Source organism: Corvus cornix, chromosome 1A, assembly GCF_000738735.6.
Source record: "Corvus cornix cornix isolate S_Up_H32 chromosome 1A, ASM73873v5, whole genome shotgun sequence".
NCBI classification, from domain to species: Eukaryota; Metazoa; Chordata; class Aves; order Passeriformes; family Corvidae; genus Corvus; species Corvus cornix.
In genome coordinates, this window is record NC_047057.1 from 61,273,773 (window position 1) to 61,282,612 (window position 8,840).

Sequence of the window (8,840 nt, forward strand, 5' to 3'; positions counted from 1 at the left end):
ACTATGGCTATTGTAATAATGCACTACTACTGTTTTAACTTTTAAAAGCAAGGGAAAGGTTTTTGGCTTTAAAGAAGAGCTGATCAGATGCTGGCATTAAATCCAAATTAGCAGAAGGTTATCCCTCACCCACTCCCCAATAGCAAGAGAAAACAGTCTCATGGCAGCCTTTTGAGCAGGAGGTCGTAGAGCACAACAGAAACGAAAGTGCATAGCATATCCAAGGCTCATTTCTTACCCAAATCTGGGTCAAATGATCAGACTTACACAAACAGGTACAGGAAACGTGAGCAGTGGTGTACTAGTTTTAAATTATCCTAGCTAATCTACGATTTTAATCAAGTAATCCAAGCGTTTAAAACTGAGAGACTGCATTTAGTTTTCAAACTGTTCAGTTTACAAAGGACAACGTACGCCACTTGTGTCTTTCTGGCTTCCTTTACTGCTCAGGCAAAAGGATGACGGCTCAGAAGACTGAATCTATCAGCTTCTGAGTCACTCCAAGCAGAGACAGCTGAGAAAGACATACAGCAAGCCAGGCAGACACTGTACACATCCTGCTCTTCCCTAACCAGGTAGCCTCAATGCACATAAAGAGATGTCTGTCTCTCACACAGAAGTTTCGGTCTAGGAGATGAGGAGATTCTTTCCACAGGCCAAAAAAGGGAAAGTCAAGACAGAAGGCAGCAACGGCAAGACCAAGAAGCTTGACTGAGCTGGGTCATAACCGGTACTCAGGAGGCCCTGAGCAGTTTAAACCCTCACTCGCCCCCGTAGAAACACCTCCTCCCACCAAACCAGCATCGTTACCTGCCATTATCCGGGGCGCCGGGATTTCAAAGCCGGGAGGAAAAACCCAGCTGCTCAAGTTTAGGAGTCCATCCTTGCCTTCTTTTCCTGCCCTCTCCAAACCAAAGCGGTCACCACCACCGACCGAGTGGGTCACTAAACTTCCCCGAGCAGGGAGCTCTCCCCTCCTACAGGAACCGAGCCAGTGTCGTCATCCCTCGCAAGCCCCAGCCCTGCCCTTCCCCTGGCGCCGTGCAAGGAGAGCTTCACCTTCCCCGCACCCGCCGCAGCGGCAGCCCCGGAGCGCCGGCGGGGTGGGCGGCCCGCATCCAGCGGGGTCCCTGGGGGTGTTCCCCCGGCCCGGCCCGGCCCCAGCACGGGCAGCGGCACCGGCCCGGTGCGGCAGCGGCACCAGCGGCTCCCCCCGCCCGGACCCACCGCCCGCCATTGCCCAACGGCTCCGACGGGGATCCCAACCCGGCCTCCAGCTCGAGCCTCTCCCGAAGGCAGGGCCCCGGAGCGCGGCGCAGCCCTCACCTGCGGCGCCGGGACCTGCCTGTCGCCCGTGCCCGGCGGGGGTGGGGGGTGACGAGACGGCGAGAGCGCGGCGGAACCGACCCGACCCCTGCGCTCCGCTCAGCGCCGCCACTGCGGCCACCGCCCCCGCCCGCCCCCTGGCGCCCGCCCAGCCGCCTGCCCATTGGCTGAGAGCGCGGGCAAGCTCCCGCCCCCACCGCCTATTGGCTCTCCGTGGCTGCCAATCAACGCCGCTTCCTAGTCGGGGGCGGTGAGGGGTGGTGCGCGCGCCCGCGGCCGGAGCGCGCTCCTCGGCGGCCGTCGGGGACAGCTGGAGCCGCGCGGCCCCGCCCCCCCGGCCCGGGGTCACCCCGGGAGCCCCGACCGCCCCCGGCTCGGGCTCAGCTCGGGGGGTTCCGACCACCCCGGCCTCGGCCCGAGCTCAGCCCGGGGGCTCCGGCCACCGCGTGGGCAGCGGCTGCCCGGCCGCAGCGTGAGCCAGGTATACTGGTGTAGGAAACCGTGACAGGAGCACTGCGGAACGTGGCAGGGCGCGGCGGGTCTAACACGGCGTCCGTGTCCCGTTTCCACTGCGGGGCACCGTGAATAAGCAGATGTTGTTTCCCCGAAGCGAAACCTGAGCAAGTTGACAGATCCCGGGAAGCGTCGGGGACTTTTCCGCGCCCCGCAGCGGTGCAGGCGCCGAAGCCGCTCCGCACAGCGCGGTGCGCTCCGCCGGCACCGGGAGCGCCCGCTCGGGCTGCGCTGGGCTGCGCTGGGCGCGCAGCTGCCCCGGGCACGGGCTCAAGGACAGGGCCACCTCTGACCCGGCACTGCTGGTTTGGCTACACCGCTGTCCGCGGAGCTACGCCGTTCTCGCCCAGTATCAGAACTGGTACTCCCGCCTTCGCCTATCTTTCGGATTTATTTGTTTTAGACAGAGGACCATTTCAAGTTCCAAGCAGCAGCCACGACGGTGACCTTCTTTCGTCCCCTCAGCGTTTGCTTTCTCTGCCACTAGTTTCTGCATTTCCCTCCCATCTGCCCTTCTCATCACTGCTGTGCTTCCAGCGCTGTCCCCTGGGACAGCCTGGTTTGAGGACAGCAAGAGCTCTGGATCACTGCGTAGGGCTGCAAAACAGTCCTAAGAGTACTTTCCTCTTGGCCATGTTTCTTATGCAAGTCCGCATACAATCAGATAGACGCCAAGTCTTCCTGTACTCCTTCACTCAGTCTGTGACTCATTAACTTAGATTCACTTAGATTAGTTCAGTAGGATTTTAAGACCATAGCACTGACATAAAATTTATCTTCTGAATGTCCTTGACAAACAGATTTGAACTAACTGCTATTAACAGTACTATGAAATTTGGTCAGGTTGGTAAACTTCCTGAGATTAAAAGTGATTTCTCCCTTCCCTACTCTCCTTTTCTTCACTCTCCTGTGTTGAAAGTTAACAGTACATGTTTGAGAGGAGAAATCTTGTAATTTGTTTCTTACACTTCTGACCACAGCTGCACTTTAGTTTTCTACACTCTCTCTCATTAAATGAGAGATCAAGCTTTCTTTATAGAACACTACAAGGGACATATAGAATCATAAATACAGCACTTTCTGTAAGGAATTAAGCTTCCGTTTTGCCTGGAGCATTGTTGAAGCTGGAAATTCTCCGTGCCAGAACACTTAAGACTTTTTTCAATCTAACATCAAAACAGTCATTCATCTCTTTGTTTGGTCAAATAATGCTCAAACTTGTTCAAAGATGGAAGAAACAGAACAGGAATTCAGCATAAATCATAGCACTCCCCAGTAGAACAGAGTTCATACTGCGATGAAAGGGAATTCCAGTTTAGCAGAGGACAGAACCTGCAGCCTGGGCTAGACTGACACACAAAATCCCCAACTATTTCACACAGAGTTCATTGAATACAACCACCTTGTGCCCCAAACCCAGTGCTGATTGCATCTATGCTACTGCCTGTGAAAATCAGGGCCCACATTCTTATTTTAGGCCAGTTTGGGGACAGTTAATGTAAAAGGAGCAAGAAATGTGTCTTCAAGTCCCGAGTCTGGTGGCACAAACTATCAGTCAGTCTTTTAACAATGAAGAAAATATTCCTCAAATCAGCTATTCCCATGCATTGACTTTGGTAGGCTGATATACTGCTTATACATTATATATATATATATTTATATATATAACATATAATTATATAAATTACATTATAATATGTGCATGGAAATGGTATACAATTTATTACTCTATTTACATATATTTTACTTTATTTCCATATATACACTTACTATACTTTTTATATATATAAAACCTATCATATACACACACAACATGCACATAGAGGTACAATAAATTTAGCCCTTGTGCCATAGTGTAAAGGCAGTGTGTTATTTTGGGAGTCATCTTCATATGGAATTTGAACTGGTTTCAGCTTCCAAGGGAATGGAGATTGATCAGAAACGAGGAATTTACACAACATTTTTGTACAAACAACTAAACTCAGATTTTAGTACAACTTGAGGAATAACAATTGTGTTTTTCAATGTTTCACTTAAACATCTTTATAATTCACCTAGCATCCTTATAACTGCTATGAAACATATTTATAAATGCTATGAAATGATAATTTTGAAGATAAAAAAAGTAGAGGCAGGACTATTAGTTGGAAAAAAGAAAGTGTACCGAAAGGCAATTTTTATGAATGTCTTAATTTAATATTTTGAGGTTTCTCAAGGTACCACTTTAGGGAATAGTATTTTCAAGCTGCTGAATATTCTTTTCTGCTTGCAAGATGTTTTCTATCCTTTTGACACTTAAGATGAAAAATGCCTGGACACCTTTGGAAGCCAGTAAGACAATAACAAGAGTTTTAAAAATACATTTTTAACTGTCACATTTTTACCCCATTCCAAGTGTAGCATTTGAAACTATTTGGAAGCAACATTATTAGAGTCACCTTAGTGTACTTTTGGAATCCAACACTATTGCTCTTCCCGTGAAGAAAGCAGAATTTGTCTGCACTGGGGTTAATACACATACAGGTATAGTAATTTGACTTCATTACTTCCAGTAACACAGTTTAATGTATGTATAAATATATACAGGGTTTGAGGCTACATGCACTGCATAAATACATACATATATGCACTCGAAAAACTGCTTGGGGAAATATACCTCAGTGGATAATAAAGTACTATTTCTTTCAATTTATAAAATGTAAATTAGCTTTATGTATATTCAAAGATTAAGTTCTTCTTGTAGTGAATTAAAAGAGATTAGTGGTCTAATTATAGCTATCATCAGTGATACAAGATCCCAGCATGATGGCACTATTATGATGGCATAAATAATTTACTTATGTAGAGAATCAAGCTTTACCATATTAATAATTTTGATTTTAGCATTTTGATTTTTTTTCCTAAAAAGCAGTTGTTCTCTGCACATTTTCAGTTATATTAAAAATGTGACATCCAGTGAAAGATTACCTTAATCTTTTTCCTTAGAAGAACAGCTGACAGTCTATCCAGCCCCACTGGTGAGTATTAGATTCAGACTGTTAAGAACAGGACAGGAAGTTTGTGGAGAAAAAAACAAAATCCTCTCATTTTAGATAAATATCCCACGGTTATTTTTACTTTTAACACAATCTATTTTTAAATATGCTTCTTGTTTCTTCTGCTGTCCTCAGAAATTCCATGTGTCCTTTTAGGCACTAGTACTTTCTCTGTAAAGAAATTCTGTCTCGTGTCTTCACTCAGAACAAATTTGTGTTTCTTGACTGCTGCCATAACATTTCAGCATTCTCTTCAAACTCCTTCTCTCTTGCTAAGAAACTCCATGTGTTATACATCTTTGTTTACACTTTAAATGTAGATTTAAATCCTGAACCATATTTTGATTGCAAGTGTAATGCTGTTAGTGACTATATATACCAACCAATGGCAAAGAATTTCAGATTATTAAATTTAATTCCACTCAAATCAATCAATTTCACTGTTTCACTGCCCAACTTTCACTGAGAAAGAACCTTTCAAATAAAAGCCATGTTCTTGTCTGAAATATTTTTTGTTGTCTCCTTGTTTTTCACATTACTGTTTTTAATTACAGTTTCATACTGTCCAAACTTTTCTATTTTACACCAATTGTCTATGACTACTACCTCAGATGTGAATGATTTGCTTTTAATAGGTATTAAATTGGAGAATAATGAAGGCACAGAAGAATTTCTGTCAATAATAAAGGTATCTATGTCATCATCATAACTGGGAAAGTTCAAGTATGGAGAGCTTGCCTAGGCTTTGATGGCAACTTAAAAAAGCTGGAAAAACATACAGTCGAGCACACACAACTTCCTACAATTCAGTATAAAACAACCAATTTTCCCAAGATACTAATTCATGTTCCTATTTCCTCTTAATAATCAAATTTTTAACAAAATCATGGCTAAAGTCAGCTTTTCCCAGCTATCCACGTTTGTTTTCTGCAGAGATGATAGGAATAAAGTTTGTTTGTTTGTTTGTTTGTTTGTTTAAGAAGCCCTAGAGGTCAGCATAAGTGGATACCTCTGCACCACAGGGCACAGAGCCCTTCCCACTGACCCAAAAGCAGGAGTGAACTCTTGTCATAAAGCAGGCATGGACTGTCAGCTCCCTTCTGTAATTTCCATCCAAGTCAACTGAACAGCAACTACTTGAGAAACAGCACCAGTTTATAGTGACACAGTAAAGCCCTTCCTTTACCACAGAGATAAATGAGCTCTGCCTGACATGTTCTGCTGATGAAATGCAGAGCTGTATATCTTCTGTGAAATGTCTATTGTTTTGTTGAGTTTATAGCAGGAAGTGAATCAGGAGACAGGGACATTTTAGGCAGAAGTCCTATTGTAAAGCCAACAGTAATGAAGTAGCTTTAGGAATAATACTGTTTCTTTTATACTAATGAAGTTCCTCAAGCCATGTACAGAAGCTATTCTCTGGGAATTGTATTAATTCCTTCCATGTCAAAGAATTATTAGGGAGAAAGGTTAGTGCCCAGGAAGCAAGCCCCACTATTCAACTCTAACAATAAACTCCTTCTACACTGATCCCATTATAACAATTCCTGTAGCTGTTTAGAGCTTGTCCATTTAATTCTTCATACAATACTGTCCTTATGCCAGGGAGCACTGGAGCATACGAAGAACAGTATTTTAGGATTGAGACACACATTTTTATCAGCTCTGCCTGGCAAGTTATTATACTAGCCAAAGTCAGAACTTTTGAGAACTGTTATTTCTGATTTATTTTGCTCCCCTGAAAGCCAAAACAATTTCTTTGTTAGATTTGGAGGATGATTGGCCCAAGGCCACAGTTACTCAGAACTAAGAGCTTGTCTGCTCGCAGTCACTCAGATTTAAGCTCTCTCAATCGGAGGTAAAACAGGCTTTAACCTTTTGGAGAATTAGACTCCAGCAAAAAGAGATACCTTACCTCTGAATGAGAGCATCCACATGAGGTTTGTCACCTTCTGTTACACGTCAGCATCGCTCCTGTAGTCAATTCCCCTTAGCTCCTGCGGCAGACACCTGCCTCAAGTGGGCTACACGTCTCCCTCATCACCTCCGTTCCAGCTGATAGCCTGGGCACCACTTGGTACCATTAGTTCTGTCCTACTACAGCAAGAGATTTAGTTAAAGATGCAGAAGTGAAAAGTTGAAGATTTTATCTCTGAGTAAGCAATTAAAGTTTCCCTTTCCAGTTTCTCTTCCTCCTAACTCAATTTTCACCTTTACCTTTCACAACCAGGTACAAACCAGCATCTCACTGCATGATATCCACATACCACCCTCTTCCTCCTCCCACAGAACTATTAGCTATGACTGCTTTAGTTTCCTTGGCACCCTCCAAGTCTGCAGAAAAGCTGCTTTATGCACACTCATTCCAGCTAACACAGACTCTCCTTACTCAAAATTCCTTCACATAATTTTTCAACGAGTCTTAAAAACAGACATTACGTAGCAACAGAGCTTCCTAATTTTGAGTTTCTCAAGAACATTTCACTGACATACACGAGGCCTCAAGTTCTGCATAGAAAAGGAAGAATTGCTGCTCATTACAGATTTTTTTCCTGAGGTTTGTGTTGTGGTTTTAAGCCCAGCTGGAAATGAAACACCACCCAGCCGCTCACTTAGCTCCCTCTCTTCCCCTCCCCACACTGGGTGGAACGGGGAGGAGAATTGAAGGAGAACTTCAATGTATGTTGAGATAAGAATAGTGTGATAATTAGAAGTAAAATAAAATGAAATAATAATGGTTGGTAATAATAATAATAATACTAACAACAGGGGAAAAATCACAAGTGATGCACAATACAACTGCTCACCACCTGCAGACTCCCCTTCCCAAACCTAAATCAGCCCTGCTGAGTAAATCCCCCAGTTTATCGACTGGCCATGACATTCCATGGTGTGGAATATCCTGGCCAGTTCAGGTCACCTGTCCCAGCTGTGCTCCTTCTCTGTTCCTTTTGTGCACCTCCTCACTGGCAGAGCATGACACAAGACAAAAAAATAGTCCTGGACTTAGGATAAACAGCGTGTTATCAACGCTATTCTCCTTCCAAATCCAAAACACAGCACTGCAACAGCTACTGAGAAGAAATTAACTCCATCCCAGGTGAAACCAGGACAGTTTAGTACTGATAATCAGAAAACCAATCTTAATATATTAGAATTCCATGTTACTTCAGTTTTGTTCCTTAAAACTCCCTTTACATATATAGTTTTTTCATATATTAGAAGTGAAAATATAATTAGGCCTTCAAACTTCAACCTCTGCAAAAAGCCTGTCAAGAAAAGGAAATGAGGAGAAAGCAGTCTGATGTATATAACCACTAGACTATTATTTTAAAAAGAAAATAGAATGAGATCAGGAAGAGAAGAGTCACTGCATTTGCAGTGTCTTTGAATTCTTGCTCTTTAAAGAGAATAATGCATGACTAAATTCATGTTTGGATCAGCAAGATAAATTACTAGTAATGCATTGGTTGGAGATATAACTGTAAAATGTGAGATCAACATTTGAAACCTTCATTCTAGCTCTGAGATTATGTACTACATAGTCCAAGATTCCTGTCAGGATTTTTTTCCCTTTTTTCCCTAGTTAATAATATTTTAATGCTTTTATTTTGAGGTAGTAATGATAATTTACTAGATATTTCACGAAAGTATTTCATCCTCAAGGGTTTGAAATATGCTTTCTCAATATTACACTGGGCCAGAGAGAAGGATTTGCATGTTTAGAATTGATAGGTCTGTCTGCTACAAAAACATTTTCCATATAAAATACTTCTTTACAAGTACTATATTTTATTTAATGTATCTGCTATACACTGGGACAGAAATCTTCGAAAGCAACAGCAAGATTTCCAGTCCTGACTTCTGAATTATTGAAAATTGAGGATGCAAATGAGCTGACCCTTTCCAAGCCAGTAGAACTCCCCCAAACAATTAAATAAGAATATTCAGTATTAGTAATATTAC

The 8,840-nt window shown here is 43.3% G+C and overlaps 1 protein-coding gene across 6 annotated transcripts in view; it reads right to left on the minus strand.

Annotated features, from left to right (window-relative positions):
* PACSIN2 (protein kinase C and casein kinase substrate in neurons 2) overlaps positions 1–1,454 on the minus strand; it is a 53,911-nt gene extending 52,457 nt beyond the window's left edge. For 5 of the 6 annotated variants that reach the window (XM_039571492.1, XM_039571490.1, XM_039571491.1 and 2 more), the window contains exon 1: positions 1,327–1,454. The gene's annotated coding sequence lies outside the window, so the exon portion shown is untranslated. Of the gene's footprint in view, positions 1–810; positions 945–1,326 lie in introns of those variants that run through there. The other variant, XM_010410272.4, reaches the window with a different exon arrangement.
* Positions 1,455–8,840: the final 7,386 nt, after the last annotated feature.